The following is a 17,304-nucleotide window of genomic DNA, read 5'->3' as shown; positions in this document are numbered from 1 at the left end:
GCTAAAACTCCAAGATGGCAATATAAGACCATATTATTCATGGTTATTTTTATATTAGATGTTTATTTTCGGACAGAGGAACCTGAAAAATATGTTTTCTTAAAAGTACAGGTAACAATGAGCACGGATTGAAATTAGAATGTATGGAGGTTGTTTATCTTTCTTGAGTAAATTGTTAATAAAACAATTGACAATCATGAGGGTCAGTGTATTTAGGATATTCTGTGGCTGCAGCGTTTACAGAAAAATGATGTATTTACTGCCTTTGCCACAAATATGGGCATATATTTTGTAGATTTCACCAAAATTGTTTATCTCAAATTGATGAAAATAATACTGACAGAATATGGAGCATAATTTGCATTTTCTTGCCACATATTTTAGATAACCTAGCTGCATGATATTGTACTCTTTGACACATAATCTCAATAGCTCTGACAATTTTAACGCTGAACAGACTGGTTTAGGATCCGTCATTATGATGGTCAAATCTGTATTTCGCAGGCAACCATGAAATAGTTTATATTAATACTATTTATTACCATTTTGAGTAGTTAGGTGGCCATGGCTTGTAAGAGGTGAAGTCTTGTGTAGGTCATGAGCAGTAGTGGCTGCTACTGGATTGGGGTGGTGGGGAATGAAATAAAAAGGGAAAAAAAGGATTTACCTAAAACAGGCGACTGCAGCCTCTCCTCCGTCCTCGACCTCTTCCTTTTTCCTGTCCTGGCCGGCAGCAGGAAGGACCCGGGCACACAGGCTCCCCTGAACTAATCACAACGCTGCATTGTGCTTGGTCTGAGCGCAGTGGTTTGGCGCTCAGACGGCGATAGGGAGCCGGGGCATGTTCCTCACCGGGCTGTAATGCAGCCTGGTGGGGAACATGCAGAGTGCACAGAGGGCCAGACAAACAGTTCATGCACATTTAGGGAGTGCACACCACTCCTCCCTTGCTCTAGGCAGCCACTGACTGCAATATGAACAAGCATTTACAATGCAATGGTTTTGCCTTTGTTAAAGTTTGAGCTATTGGCAAAGCTTGTGACCATTTTTTTTTAAAACATAAATAAATGGCATTGTTATTTGCAATGCCACTAGCTTTATCTTTCACAAATGTCCCCCAACACATACCCACACAGAGCCCCCCCACACACTGCGAGCCCCACCACACACTGCGAGCCCCACCACACACACTGCGAGCCTCCCCTATACACTGCGAGCCACCCCCTACACAGAGCCCGCACACACCGAGAGCCTCTTCCACACACTGAAAGCCCCCCCTACACACTGAAAGCCCCCCCACACACAGAGCCCCCCGCCCACACACAGAGAGCCCTCCCCTTGTTTGACAATGTACACTAAGCCGTAGAGTTTTATAAAGCTTTGGAGAGAGTTATTTGCAACTGTTCATTATAAAGAATATATTCCTTTCTAACTATACAATGGTGGACAATATATCTTATTGAAGCCACTCTCAGATGGACGCAGGCAGCTGCTTAGAAACTTTTTTAAACAACATACACAATGAGGTCAAGGTCTTAGAATGTGAGTGCATGTACTGTTGTAAAACACTAATAAGGCACATGTGGATGACACACAGAACCATGCATAGGCACAATATTGCACAGTGACTTTACTAGTTTAAATAACCCCATAACTTATGAAGAATATGAAGATTGATGTATAAAATGTTGCATGGATGAATGGATGTGTGAAAATGTGGGTGGATGATTGATGGGTGGATGGATAGAAATGTGGATGTCCAAAGGATGGATGTATGGATGGAAGGATGAAAGGGTGGATGGATGCAGGATGGATTGTTGAAAGTGTGGATGAATGGATGAAAGGATGCGTGGAAGGATAAAAGGGTGGATGGAAGAAGGACGGATGGAAGAAAAGGTGGATGTATGGATGGATAAAGCTTCCTGTGTAATTACTGAAAGGCAGGGGTAGACATTAATTATTGAAATACACGTTTCACTGCAGCCTGTCATGCTTTGCTTGACAATGGAGGGTTTTTTGCATCACAAGCGAGCCAAGTATGCGCAAAGTTCTCTTAACCCAAATAATCGGTTTAACAGATACCAGCTTCTGGTGTAGCCAGATTAATATGCCATGTAATTTTCCTAGACCACTTTATATAGACGTTTGCAATTAAAACAAATTCGTTTTGTATTTTCTAAAAGGTAACATTGTAATAGGGCACATATGGATTTTATATGCTTACATGTACTTTTTGAAATTCATCAATATAGTATATAATCTTTACACATCAACACCATAAAAATGCACTTTCTAGAGTTCTGCAAATAATAAAACGTTAGAATGAAGTGTCACATCTGTTGTTGGTGGATCCGACACTGCGATAAGTCCTACCATTAATTAAAAGGACACGTTGTATTACTTTCTTAAATATGGTATAATTGGTCTAAGTACAGATGATTTAGTAAAAAGGGATGGACTCAAATTCTTGAATCAATATTGAATCAGTCGATTCCGCAGGTTTCCATTCCATTGTTTTGATTTTGCCTGCGACGGAATAAGACGGTAGCAACCTGTCATTCGAGACAGAAAATATCGTGTGCACTTTTAAATTGAGCTAACTCGAATACTGCGAAAGCCTATTTGTGTGTCTTCCTCAGCATTAACTGTGCCTCTCCACCCTCAACCCGTCCACGCCTAGGCAAGATTATGAGTTTTATCTTGTCCAGCACCCTTAGACACTCTCCTATCTCATGCCAGACACCGACACGGTCGTTTATACCTGCGTGGTAATCACGGACACAAAATCACCTGGTGGTCTATACTATATGCATAGGTTAGGGAGGACAGGAGTAGTGGCATAACTATTAACAAAGGGGTTAAATGGTGAATGAGGCGGGAAAAGGGCAATTCTGACAATTTGGTGTGTATTACAAAAATAAAACAAACTTTTCTTTATGACCAGTTATCAACAGAAAACAGGAGCAGTAATTTGACTCAAGGATTAGTAGGCCCTGTGGTACAGCGGAAGACTAAAGTGTTTGAGCTACTTTTCGCTGTACCACATGGGCCAATTGACTTCGCAAGTATAAACATTGTCTGCTACGCACTAGTAAGCAAGTAGAAACGTTTTCTGCTACACACTAGTAACACACAAACTCTTCAGGACGGTGAATTAAAAAATAAAATTATATATATCACACCGGGATGTCTACCATCGCAAGCGAGAAATATCAATACGCCCCCGTGTTCACTGGGTAGTGCTCACCAAACACACTCGAGAGGTTTTCCTTTAACCTACTAGCAACGCTGTTCGGGAATACTCCACCTATTTCAATTTTAGTTGTGGGATTTAAGTGCACCCACAGATGTCAGCTACTACATCATGAAAAAAATGATGTTCCTCCACACCACTCCTTATTCACGGATATTTGAACTCGTGTTTAAATTTGGACGTGTATAGAAGGCCACACAAGTTGTATTGTTTGCCCCGCCGAAGGCTACACCTCTCACAATCCTCTATCAAGGCCACGGATATATATCCTTAGTACCCCACTGTAAATTTAATTGGCTTTAATTAAAGACACTCCGCTCTAATTAACTCTGAAACCCGAGCCTGCTCGGGGACGCCGCTGTCTGCTTTGATATTGTCAGTCCAGATGTCCTAATAAAACCCCCTCCTCCGCCCAAATCCCAGGCGCCGAACTAGAAACAAAATGCAAATGAAATGTAAAAGCTAAAGTAGCGCCGGCGGTGCCATCAAGAAATGTACCTCTAAACTTCCCTCTTTTATGGCACTGCGAGAAGACCTCTCCGGGATAAGGGAATGCAAGCTGAGGAGCACAGATCTTTCACACTGTAACCCAACCTCCCTCCACCCACCAACATGTCCAGGACTAGGTAGGCCACGAGCAACCAATATTACCTCCCATAAGCAAAAGGCTCGCCTTTCAACCGTTTGTGACTTCACAAAGTCTATAGCGCCCCGACGAGTTAAGGATGTTATTAGTAATAATGGCCCTAAAATTCCTCAAACAGAAGGCGGAAATAAATCTCCCGGTGCCACAACACTCCACCGCCCTAGCACCCCAGCCTCAAACCACTAAAAGGCAGAGATTGCTTATTTAAAGGGTGATTTCACCACGCTTTGTCTAATAATGGTTCCAACAAGCAGCACGCTACAGAAAGTGTACACACATTAACGCATTGGCGCTATGTCCCTTCCACTACTCGTACAGGGGGGTCTCAAAACACGGCCGGCTACTATTGTTGTAATGCGCTTCCTTTGCATCGCTGACTCTTCTAGCGCCTAATAAATAATTAAAGCCTTAAAAGCAGGTCTAGGCTCCACAGCTCGTTTTCCCGGCGCGTGGAAGCGCAGCGGCAGAGCCGAGACGGTGAAAAGCGGCCCTAGGCGCTGCGCCCACCCAGCCCCCCTGCCTGCGCCCACCCAGCCCCCCTGCCTGCCCGGGAACCTTGTGCGAGCTGCGAAGGGCACACGAGGCTTCCTTCCGCGAAAGCTATTCCCACACTAAGCATTAGGGTGTTTACCATGCTAATTGAGTCACTTAAAGCGCTTTCTAATTTAACTTTACAAAAAATAAAAAAAAGCCACACTGCGGCGATTTACATTTTTTTTTAGGATATTGAAATGAAGACGAAAAACTGCCGGGTGGTGAGGCCGCCCTGAGGGGGGCGGGAACGGCGCACGGATAGCGGGAGGGGGGGGGGGGGGTTAATTAACCCTTTGTGGGTTCTCCGTGCAGCGCTCATTGTAGCAAATAAGTTTCGGTGACACAACCTGGCTAACAACCCTGTTTCAATATGCACGAGGTAAACGGAGGGGGGGGCGGAAAGGCACGGAGAGCGGGAGGGGGGTCGGGAACGGCCACACACTGACAGCGGGAGGGGGAGGGGGCGGGAACAGACACGGACAAAGCAATAAACAAAAAACAAAGCACTCACCTGGACATCTTCCGGCAGATCTCTTGCTTCCTGCTCTCCACTCCTCCTCCCGATGACGTGGTGGAGGCTCGGCCGGCTGGGCCAATCCCAGCGCGGCCCTGGCTGGAGGCGGACGGCTGCTTCTTTCGGCTGGCCGGCCTGAGGAGAGGGAGGGAAACGGGCTGCCACGGAGCAGGAGGGAGGGGCTATCGAGCGACTTTTGTGCAATCGTCCCGAGCAGGAAGGCAGAGGCAGGTGCCGGCAATGCCGGACCAGATTCGGGGGCGTTCCCGGCTTTCGGCTGACGTCGCGTGACGTAGCCAAAAGGGAAAAATTCTCGGGAACGCCCCCGAATCTGGTCTGGGATTGACAGACAGAGCCCTCTACCAATGGCTAGCCTCCATTTATGGAGCTAGCCAATGGGAGGAGGGGGCGGATACCCGACCCCACATAGAGATATCATTAGATTTTGCTAGCGCATGCGTACTTCGTACGCATTGCGTAGGCAAAACCTAAAAATAGAATGATAATAATGATACGTTATCATTCTATTTTTCCTTTTGAGCAGTGAGGCGAGGCTCCTCCGGCTTAGCGGAGGAGCCACCAATGGTCAAGACACAGTTATAAACCACATTTATACTTTGCACACCTCCATAAATGATTTATAGCATGACTTTTTTCATGTGTATTTGTTTTAATGAAAACTGTTTTACCAAAACTAACATTCAAGGGTTTTCATTTATGCAGCAAGGTAAAATCACATTGAAGAGTCTTCCTGACTGTTAACAGAGTTATTTATGAAAAGTAATTGATACCTGAAATCTGGGAGTCAGTAAATAGTGTTTTTCTGTTCTCGGTTTTGGTATTCTGCAGTAATAAAACTCGAATTTGACTTTTGCTTTATATTAATAAATGTGTGAATTAGTGTTTTTAGTAGAGTTGCTCTAAATAACATTCTTTCATGCTTTGTCTCTCATCCTCCCCTACCTCTTTCCCTCTTTCATTCTTTGTCCACTTCCCCTGCTCCTATCCCCTCTCCCCTGAATCTCTCCCCTTGCCTACTTTTTACCTTATGTATATGTCTTTATTTTTTTCTCGACATAACATGTATCTATGCCGCCTAGCCCCCTGTCCCTTGGGCCTTTTGTCTAAGCACTCCTTCCCTTTTTGGGGAAAGATCCAATGGTCATACTCTGGAGTCTCAGTTACCCCTCTGAGAGAGTCCATAGCGTCAAGGGAGCCACTCACAGTTGAGGTTATGGTATGGCCCCCCTTGCCAAAGCACTCCCTCTCCCCTTATAGGGGAAGGATCCAGTAGTTAGGCCTTGGAGACCCCTCTGAGAGAGTCCACTGCGTCAAGGGAGTCTCATGCAAAGGAGATGTGGGAATGATTCCACTTCCCCTGGGATCACAGCTTATTGGACTTTAGACACAGCTTTTACTTGTCTACTGGTTTGTGCCCCCTCCACCCCCCTCATCTTTCATACTCTGTCACTCTCCCTTCCCCACCTCTTTCCCTCCTTCATTCTTTGTCTATTTCCCCTGCTCCTACCCCCTCTCCCCTGAATCTCTCCCCGTGCCTGCTCTTTCCCTTAAGAGATATGTCCTTATTGTTTTTCTCGACCTAACATGCAACTATGTAACTATGCTCTGAAACTGTGTAATCTTGTAATGATGTAACCTGCAACTATGGTCTGATACTCATGTAAGGCGCTCTGATACCTTCGGGTCTATCCAGAGCTATATAAAACCTTTCAAATAAAAATAAAATAAATAAATGCTGCATTGTGCCATATTTACTTTCATTGCGATGGCATAAATATTGTAATGGTTTTGGAGAATATAAAGAGCCTAGCTCACTTATTCAAGGGGTTTGTTTGGCAATCGGATGCCCAAATCAGTTTGATCAAACAATAGAAACTGGAACAATGGAAAGATCAACAATCCGTTGCAATGATCCCAAATGGGCCATTAAACATACTTCTTTCATCACTGCTGCACTTTTCTATCATAATAAAATTTAATAGAAAAGCCCCAGACGACACGGAATATATTCAAAAATCATGCTTTGCATATTCTCATTTTACCTTAATAGTTGCAATGCTTTGTTTTCTAAGTGCTTTTTTTCTTGCTGTCTCACTTTGTTCTTAGTGCAACTCTTGAACTTTGCTGTCCGTTTTTGTCACGGGATCTGCTCATCACAGTGAAGGAATCCACTCCAGGCCTGTTTATGAACAGCTGCTTCCCAACAATTCAACTTGATGCTGTTCAGGGACCTGCAAAAAAGAAAGAAAAGTTAGTTCGCCATCAGAAGTAGACTAAAAGGGCCTGGCCTACTAGTCTTGCGTACACGTTTCGGGTGAATAATTTAGATAACATGTAATGTCGAAGTCTACAGTACGAAAAGCTACTAAATGGAGTGTAGGCTTAATATAGTCATGCTTCGAGGATAGGAGGTTTTTAATTGTGATCCTACCACCCAAACCACTCTGCCTGGGTCTCTTGTCTAAAGAGCTTTGTTGTTGAGCTTTTCACAAAAAACATTGAAAGCCATGCAGGGTTGGTTGGTGCAATCCCACAACTGTCCTAGTTTCCTACTTTACTGCTTTTTATTTGCACCCCATATATACTTTGGGTGAAACTTTGACTTTGGTGCTTTTGTTGGGTATGCTCGTCATTAAAAATGATATACCTTCAGATTGTCTTTGAGGGCAATCTGGGGCTGGTGGGCTTCTGATTTTTTTTTCTTTTTCTTCTTCCCGTATAGTAAGTGTTTTCCCTGTTAGTGCCTTGATCAAATCGGGGCGTTTTAGGCACGTTACCGATTAACAGGATCTCTTATATGTAGGAGCAGAATGGAAATGCCTTGAACTGGCTGGCCAGGGTGCCCTCCTCCCAGTGCTCACTACATTTGCATCACAAGATCGCATTAACCCCATCAGGAGCTCCCGTTCTGACACTGAGGAGATCACACCGATCTGGCCGATGTTACGCAGTGCAAATTATATTTTGTACTGTTGCTCTTTTTATAAAGCAGAACTCGGCTCAAGGGAATTGAAACTTTTATGTGACCACCAGTTACACAAGGTCAGATTCATTTTTTGTTTGTTTTAGGCTCATGGAGATAAGCGATTCGCCAAGAATCACAGGATGTTGAGCCTGAACCGGGACTCGAACCTAGTTCCCCAGTTCCAAAGTCGACAACTCTGGCCGACACGCCGCACCTTCTCCCCATAAATAGTCCTAAGGTCAGGAACTTAACACAGATCCTGATTCTGAGTTTAGATCTGCAATTTGAAGTCACACATTGCACTTTTTATATAGACAACTACGTTTTTAATGCGCAAAAAAGTAATAGGAGTTGGCCCATTTTATATTCCAGCATTTTACTAGGAATGGGATAGACGTTACAACGCTCAAATTAATATCTGCATAGATTCTCTTCACATCCCACTTGAGCCACGAAGCAGGTGTACCGATTTGATCCTCGAGAAGGAAATCTGTTTTTGTACCATTCATTTTATAGATACAATATTAAATGGTATTTGGTTTTAAATTATTTTGTCTCTAGAGCCAGGAAATAGTGTTTAATTTAAACACTGCAACTACCTATGTACCCCTCACCCTTACCTTATCTTCCTACACCATTGTGGCTGCGCTCCTGCTAAATTCATGCCTTAAAATTACCATATATCACCATATATAGAAAGCACAAATAAGACTTTCTTAATAAAACACCATATTGCTTCTTGGGCAAACATGCCCCAGTTCCACTGTTCAAAAGCACATTTCAGCAGGAGCTGGACTTGCAACCGTGACAAGAAGGCGTTTGTAATCCCATTTAGTAGTGCTGCAGCCTTCGAGATGCAGTTGGACTCAGGACCGGACTGGCCATAGCGGGCACCGGGCATTTCCCCGGTGGGACGCTCATCCACTAGATCTGAAAAGGAGGTGACTCAAGTGTACTTCTTAAACAAGCATTTGCAATGCAATAGTTCGCGCATTACTTAAAGTTTAAGCTGTTGGCGTTGCTAATATTAATGCAACGTCAATAGCTCAAACTTTCAGTAATGCGAGAGCTATCGAACTGCAGATGGATGATGGCACTTGCACTTTAGATTTATACATCTTAAGCAAAAGCGCAGGTGCCACAATTGGTTCCAAAGTAAAGAAACAGAAAATAAAATTCACATTCTTTTTTCAATTTCTTAAATTTTGAAGCAATCGAGGCACCCGAGCTTTAGCTGAACATGTTTAAACCTGAAGCGTGGGTGCCGGAATTGTAACAAAATAAAACCAATAAGGAAAAAAAATGGCGGACAAGCACTTTTTTCTATTTATTTACCTTTGTTACAATGGTGGCACCCACACGTTAGCGTTAAACATTAAAGATAAAGCTTGGGTGCCGTGATTGCTTCAAAAGTAAAGATATAGAATGTTTTTTTTCTTCTTTCTATTTCTTTACTTTTGAAGCAATCGCGGCACCCAAGCTTTAGCTTAAGGTGATAAAAGCTAAAGCACAGGTACTGCCATTATAGCAAAAGGTAATAAATAGAAAGAAAAAAAAGCAGCGCACAGAGTTGCAAATAGGAAAAGAAAGGTGAGGCCGCCATAATATCAGCACAGGTTTGCCGCCCTGGTTATATGGAAAAAAGCGTTCGGGAGAGCGTGTCCTGCCTGCAACAGTAGGCAGGAAAAAGACATTTAACAAAATACTGCTCCGAGGCTATATTTACAAAGTACAGAGTAGCAACACATGTAACAGGGGGTGTCCTCATGGGAGGTTACAAGAAGAGAAAAGGCGGTACTAAGGAGGGATTACTTAGCCTATTGACCAATGAAAAGGCACCATTTACAAAGGACAGTGACAGGAGCATATTAAAAAGATGGGGGGGACAGGAAGTCTCGAAGAGAACGCGCAAGTGCTGCCTAGGCGAGACCGAAAAAGTAAACATCTTTAGATTGTATAAACCCTCTTCTGGAGCAGTCAGGGGCTAGAGGCACAAAGTGACAGGCTTCCACTGAATGTTTACCTTGATTATCCCCTGCTACACACTGCTGCCGGTCAGAGCACTACTCCTGGAGTTCCCCTTGCCTCCAATATGCAATATTAGTTTTCAAGCATTGCAGGGATGGGAAGACTCATTTGCGTAGTGGACAAGATACAAGTAGAGAAATACAGTCCCAGCAGGGGAATGGAGAGGGGACAGCGCCTTTCTAGCTGGTTTTATTCTGGAAGGTGTTAGGAAGAGACACTGATGGAGTAGGACCCTAGGAGGAAGAGGATAGGGAGAACAGTTGGATGGTTGGCAGCGAATAGAGCTACAGATGAGCCCCTTCTTCACAGGGGGGGGGGGGGGCAGACAGGATTGAGGATGCCACACATGCTCCCTGTCCTCCAAGCGCTCTTTCTTTGGTCAGTAAACAGACCACACAGCTTATTTTAACGCCCATCTAGGTGTTGGGAATGTCATGCGGAAGAAAATGAAGCAAAACTTCAAATGTCATAAAAAAAGTTCTCTCATCAATGTCTGGCACGTGTTGGATAGTGTTATCAAATACCCCAATTGCTTAAAATGCTGGTCAGTTATTATTTGTGCTTCTTACCCTCAGCCACACAAATAAGAACAGGAGATTAAATGAGACAAAATGTCCTCACTCAGCAGAAAAGCCACACCAGTTAGATTCATGCCTATCGATCGACCGGAGGAGACTTCACCAATGGGCGATAGGGCATGTGTAGACACAACCGCATCTTCTTACACAACTCAGTGACGGCTCTGTGGTGCCCAGAATTTATTCCAACAAGTATGTTCTTTAGATCTTCCTTGTTGACTTTTTCCATTTTACAATAATCCGTGAACTTGCCACTGTCTGTGCTTTTTTCCCCCGTTTAGATTCCAAAAAAGGGCCCTCTGCACAAAGGCTGCATCAGACTCGAGCATAAAGGTTTTTGGGTAACATGGTCAAGCAAGTATAATGCTCATGTCTGTAAAGTATGTGATGCAATTACAGGTACAAACACCCAGCAGTCACTTCTTCTCACAGGCAGCACAGCTCAGAGTAGACCAAAACAGGAAAACAGCATGGCTGAGTATAAAAATAAATAACCAATTTACAGCCAACAGCCCCAGATACATGTAATGTCCCCTCACATTCCCAATTTTAGCACATTCTTGGTATCACAGAATAATTAATCAGCTGTCCTAGTTTTCGGTGGTTCTTGCACTAGCCGAGATCATGAACTCATGCTACAGGCACTACGGGACAATTACCAGTTTCACTTCTGCATTTCAGTTCTACAATGATAATGCCTCACCCTATGACTAAAGGTTGCCAACTCTGGTCATGTGAGCGCAGAAGAGAGGTTATTATCAGCAAGTGGCAGCTGCCTGCTCTTAACTTGACGAACAAGTTACTTACCTTCAGAAATGCTCTTTTTGGATACTTTATCAAACCACAGATTCCTCACCTTGTGAATATTTATTCCCACAGGTGTCAGATTGGATCCGGAAACTCAAAAGCAGTACTCCTGCGTACCGACAGGTGGCCTTGTGTGACTCTGCATGAACATCGTTACGCTCTGGAAGTGATGAGCAGGGTCGCATATAAGGGACACTAAGGGCTGCTGACGTCAGTTTCTTTACTCGGCATGTCCGAGCCCCGAGACTCAGAATCCATTGGAAGATTTGGCTTGACTACTGTTGTAGATTTTTGTAGATGGAAAAAGAGTCCATTCCACAGAACAGGTATGTGGGAGGGTCTGTGAGGAACCGGAGGTTAAATAGAGTATCCACCAGGAAGAGGGTTACCAAAGATAAGTAACTTGTTCTTCTGATGGATACTTCTAACTGCAAATTCATCACTTTGTGAATAGTTAGTAAGCAGGACCTCCAGTTGTAGTGGCTCCATGGAATGGCTCAAACCAAAAAGTCCTGCAGGACCGAACCAACAAACTACCAATCAAACTGACCCTTAAAAGCAATAGTTCTTCATGAACATGTGCACTGATGTCCATGTAGCAGCATGGCAGATATCCAGGACAGGCCCTCTGCCTTCATGAGCAATCTTAGCTTGTGTGCAATGAGATCTCAATCCTTCAGGCGCTGCTTCTTAGCTACCGCATAGAAGATTTTTACACAGATGATTATTCACTTAGAGAGGGTCCTTTCCGGTTCAGCTTTGCCCTTCTTTGCTCCCGAGAAGCCCATAAAGACTTGATAGTCCACCCAATGGTCCTTGGTACGATCAACATAGAAAATGAGGGCTCTCTTTGGGGTCCGAACAATGGAGTTTTGAGGGGTGAGTTCAAGCAAAGAAAGTCAGAAGGGTGATAGCCTGCCCGACGTGCGAAGGTGTTACTACTATCTGTGGCAGAAATGCAGCTCAATTTCACAACACCAGTTTGTCTGGAAAAAATGTTTTGTAAGGTGGTTGGATTAAGAGGGCCTGCAGCTCACTCATGCAATGAATGGACATGATCATGACCAGGAAGACTGTTTTCCGGGTGAGATCCAAAAGTGGACAGCTGTGAACAGGGGGTAGATATTAGAAAAGTGAAATCCAAATTGAAGTCCCAATGTGGTATCCTATCATATGCTGTAAACCTTTAAGACATCTCATCACAACAGGTGATTTAAACAAAGAAGGCTGATTTGGAAATTTAAAAAAACCAAAGAGCTGACAAATAGCCCTAAACAGTGCCCAACACAAGTCACTGCTGGGCCAATGGCAAAACAAACAAGAACATTTCAGATAGCTTAGCGTGTAGAGGGCCAATCTGATGGGTGCCACACAAAGCCACAAACTTGTCCCAGCATATAGTGACTCCGTAGGGAAGCATCTGGCTGCCAGAATCACATCAACAACTTGGAGAGGAAGTTCGAAGAACACCTACTGCCACCACTCAATCTCCACCATCATACAGTGACTGGACACATTTGTTAAAAGTTTCTCTCGAAGCAGCTCCCCCTCCAGAAGTAGGACGTCAGATTAAAATGCAGTGTTTTGAAGAATTTGGGGGGCCGGGGGGTGGGGGGGGTGGGGTGGAGGAGTGTGTATGGGTAGTTCTGCAATGTAAAAATTACCTTTTGCAGCGTGACCATTTTCCATTTTACCCATTAAAGAAATCAAGAGTCTGCCCCAAGCCTCAATTTGAGGTTTCATTTTGTGTGGTAAAGGGGCAAGGCAATGTTCAATTCCCAGTTCTCATATGTATTTTGTGAGATATATATACCTAGATATTTAAAGCAGAGCCTACCACACTTTTTAGAACTACAACCCAATTTTTAGAAATAAACTTTTCGTGACCCATCAACCTTTGATAGACATGAGGTGGGCAATTTTTAATGTAACTGAAGCTTGTGGTAGAACATTGTCATTTACAGACAGCACATTTTCCATGGAAAAGGTCTCTAAATTTGCAATGACATACATTTTTTGTGATAAACATATATATTACACAAATATTAATGTGTGGAATTGGGTTTCAGTGAATATTTATCATTTGTTCATATCCAAGTAAAGTGTCTTGATTTGTTTTGCTACTATTAAAATCTTTGTTTCCATCAAACTTCAGGATTGCAAAACTTAGCTAAATTTTTGCTCTCCTAACTGTTGAATACATACAGTTCCTTTACAGGTATTTACATTTTGTTGTGGGTTGCAAAAAAAACAACATCCTACAACCTATCCTTTCACACTCCAACAAGATTGTCACATAATTCATTTTACAAACTCCTCTCACTTAGCAGGTAGGGAAAGAAAAGTAAAACTCCAATCCCCCTGTTAAACGAATAACCAACGTTTTTTCAGAAGAAGACATAGCCCGCTATTTGACCAGCGGCGGTTACTCCATTAGGGAGAAGGAGCGTAGCCTCCCCTCTGCGAGTGCATCAAACAAGAGAAATAAAATGGTAATAAAATGTATTACCATTTTATTTTTCATGCCGGCAGCCGTGTCTGAGGGTGGGGCCATTGCTGCTGATTGAAAGCAGGAAGGAGTGGTGGGTAGTGCACTTCAGTTTGAAGTGCGCATGTCACTTTGGCCAGCTTTGCGACGGCAAAGTGGCATACGGGCTTTAGAGCGCCCCAACCCGAGCTGTCTTAGACAGCTGGGTGGAAAACAGGCACAGGTCCCCAGTTCGAGGGAGAGTCGAGCCAGCCCACTCCAGCCAATCCTCGTGCTTCTCCAATGCTGCCTAAGCAACATGAGAGCAGCGTCTGAATTGGTAGAGGGGAGCAGGCTGAGGCTCTAGGAGCTGCGCTGGAGTGACGGACAGCGAAGACGGAGAGGAGCACTGAGCATGAAGGCATTGGGTAAGTAAATGGTTTTCATTTTATTTAAATTTACTTTAACTCACTGACAGGCACAATGAGAAACTTGCAGTGCTTTCAGCCTCCACTCCAGTCATGGCCTGTTATAAATACTGTTTTTGGTAGTCTTTGTATTATACTAGAGCTGGGGTCTTCAAACTGGGGGCCAGGCTCTGGCCAAAATAAGCATTATGCTGATAATCGTGCTTTGTTTTAAGCTGAAAAAAAACAAGCTGCACCAAGCCGCTCTGTAATAGGCCATCACAAACATGTGTTATCATTTATATCCTAGCTGGGAGTATGTGTCAAAAGGGAAGGGACTCCAAATAGTCTTTAAAAAACCACCCCCACTTCTAATTATCCCACTGTGGATGCCTGTATGCGTTATTAAGCCTGCCTGACCAGAATACTATGTTTGGCAATCATGCATTTGACTGCAGATTTAAAACAGTAATATTATTTAACTGCAGACCTATTTAAACATTGCCAACTGAATAGAATAATTGTGAAAAATTCTGAGGGGACCTGATGTTTTTTTTCCCAAGGGTGGGGGTGGGGGGGGGGGGGGGTGTTGTACTGGAAATTGCTCTTAGATTTATTTACTTTGCGGACACAATGACATTGATTACTTTTTTAGGGCCTTTTACTTAGAAAGTACTTGATGTTCGGATGCCTTAGGAAATAAAACAATGCTATTCACTAATCACACTTGTCCCACTGATTTGTCGCATTAATCATCAGCCTTGCAGATTTATTCATGTTACTCCCTCATAATAACATTTTGATAGATTAAGAGATTTTTTTCTAAGTATCAACGTGCACGCCCATAGACTTTCTTCAAGATGCAACGCAAATACTGTCCCTTTGTCAAACGTTTCTACTATTCAATTTCTTATAATTTCACCACTTACAATGAAATCTGAATCATCTTACTTCTTTTCCTAACATTCTTCTTCTAAGCTTCACTCTGTTATGCAGCCTTTTCAGGAAAGGGGCCCTACTCCCAGCTTCCATAATGTTGCAGCCCAAGATGCTGCTTCTAAGCATGCCCCCCCAAGGAGCTGGAACATCTCCTCTGACATCAGAACAGTACCAACTATCCTACAATTCAGCAAATAATTGAAAGTCGCCTCTTCAAGAACCGCAATTTCTGATGCGCTTTCTCCTCACCCCTTTCACTAGCTCTATCTCCTCTCACTGGTCCCTCCTCTCAGTGTATTTACACTAGAGCTTGTTCCCTGTCCAGAGCTTCACCAGCTTGGTCTGTGCTTTACAAGTACCAAAATATTTTATGATGATCTTTCCAAGACCTCCGTGGGCACAACACTCAACTATTGCTAAACAATTCCCCTAACTAAAAGCCAGACCTATTGCTTTCCAAGGCTAGTTTTGCTAATGCTGTAAAGAAGCTGATCAATAACTGAAGCACACAGGACTGGGGTAGTACAATGATTACCTGCATAAGAATGAACAGATTTTAGAGGAAGAGGACAGCCTAAGAGGCCGAAAGTATCTGAAGTTGCAATTCACAGAGAACTGGCAACATTTCCAGCCTCGTACCGCAAAATGGCTCGACCCATTAAAGTTGATGAGTGGAATGCTCCCATGATCCACCTTCCCAATAGGGCTGCTTGGGACATCAGGCCTCCAAACACGTAATTAGAATGAAAGCTGTGAAACCTGCATGTATTGCAAAGAAAGGTGCCTTTCTGAAACTTCCGCAAAAGAAACAATTGATGGATGGAAAAGCTGGACAATACAAGTATTCACCCCCAGTCACAAGGCTCTGGGTTAAATCTATAATTCTTTTGCTCACCACCCCAGTTTGGACCCAGCCATATGCAAATCAGCCTGGATTCTGACTTGTGGGAACAGTCCAGCCCTAACTGCCAAGCCAGGTCCTCCCAGGACCAGAAACAAGCATCTTGGGACCGGTTTTAGGGTATCACCCTTCATCAGCCAGGCCAGCTTGAATCCAGTGGTGTAGTGAGCACAAGACCCACGTCTGGGCATACCCTTCCCACTTAGGACGACATATGCAAAAGAAGCAATTGCTGGACGGAAAAGCTGGACAATGCAAGCATTCACCCCCAGTCACAAGGATCTGGGTTAAATCCATCATTCTATGGCTTCTGTCCATCAATTTTTCTTTATGCATTGGTCACCCAGTGTGGGATGGGTATGCCCAGAAGTGGGTCCCATGCTCTCCATGCCACTGGAGTCAAGCTATCCTGACTGATGAGGGGTGAAACCCCGAAACCGGTCCTAGGATGCTTGTTTTCAGTCCAGGGAGGACCTGGCCAGGCAGTTCGGGCTGGACTGTTCCCATTGGGCACAGGGTCAAGACTGATTTGCATATGACTGGGTTCAAACTGGAATGGCATGGTGAGCAAAAAAACGATGGAATTATGCCCAGATATCTGTACTGGGGTGAATGTAGGACCTTGTTCTGCCTTCTGTCCATCAATTGTTCTTTTTGCACTTGTTAATGACACTTCTGCAGTTGTTTTACAAGGTTTTTGAGAGACAATCCCCTTATTGTGAACTGCGATCAAGGCCACCAGAACTAAGCACAGAGGGACTGATTCACAAAGCTTTTGTGACATGGAAAAAGATGGGATTAGTCAGACCCACTTTCCGCTCACAAAGCATGAAACGTGTAAATATAGTGCTTGAAATAGAATTATAAGAGTGGGTGCCGACTGTCCCAGAGTACCTGTTTGATGATAACTCCTGTTAAACGTGCTGCCCCTTGCTGAGAAGTGATGGTACCCACCCTTCTAATTAATGAAGTGCATGCATTATGAGCCTAACAGTACCTGTCCCTTTTATTCACTGAGTGAATGTGTGCACATAGGCGGGGCCTATTTGTGTATGATGTACTAAATTGAGTTATACACAATGGATGCATTTTTTTAAGTTAGTTTAGACCATTGAACTTTCTAAGGAGAGTGCCACATGAGTTAGGCAACTGGCTGAAGACTTAGTCAAAGCGGAGTGTACACCACCATTTTGCAATGAATTTTGTGCATGATAGGTGGGTCACGGAAGTTTGTGGTTCTAAAA

General features: G+C 43.8%; 1 protein-coding gene across 18 annotated transcripts in view; it reads right to left on the bottom strand.

Annotated features, from left to right (window-relative positions):
* RBM47 (RNA binding motif protein 47) overlaps window positions 1-17,304 on the bottom strand; it is a 405,432-nt gene that overhangs the window by 148,859 nt on the left and 239,269 nt on the right. For 17 of the 18 annotated variants that reach the window (XM_078678278.1, XM_078678300.1, XM_078678287.1 and 14 more), the window contains one exon: window positions 7,011-7,199. The gene's annotated coding sequence lies outside the window, so the exon portion shown is untranslated. Of the gene's footprint in view, window positions 1-7,010; window positions 7,200-7,615; window positions 8,103-17,304 lie in introns of those variants that run through there. The other variant, XM_078678305.1, reaches the window with a different exon arrangement.

Source organism: Lissotriton helveticus, chromosome 2_2 (genome assembly GCF_964261635.1).
Source record: "Lissotriton helveticus chromosome 2_2, aLisHel1.1, whole genome shotgun sequence".
NCBI lineage: Eukaryota > Metazoa > Chordata > Amphibia > Caudata > Salamandridae > Lissotriton > Lissotriton helveticus.
The sequence above is the reverse complement of the archived record's forward strand: the minus strand, read 5'-3'. Positions and strand labels throughout refer to the sequence as shown.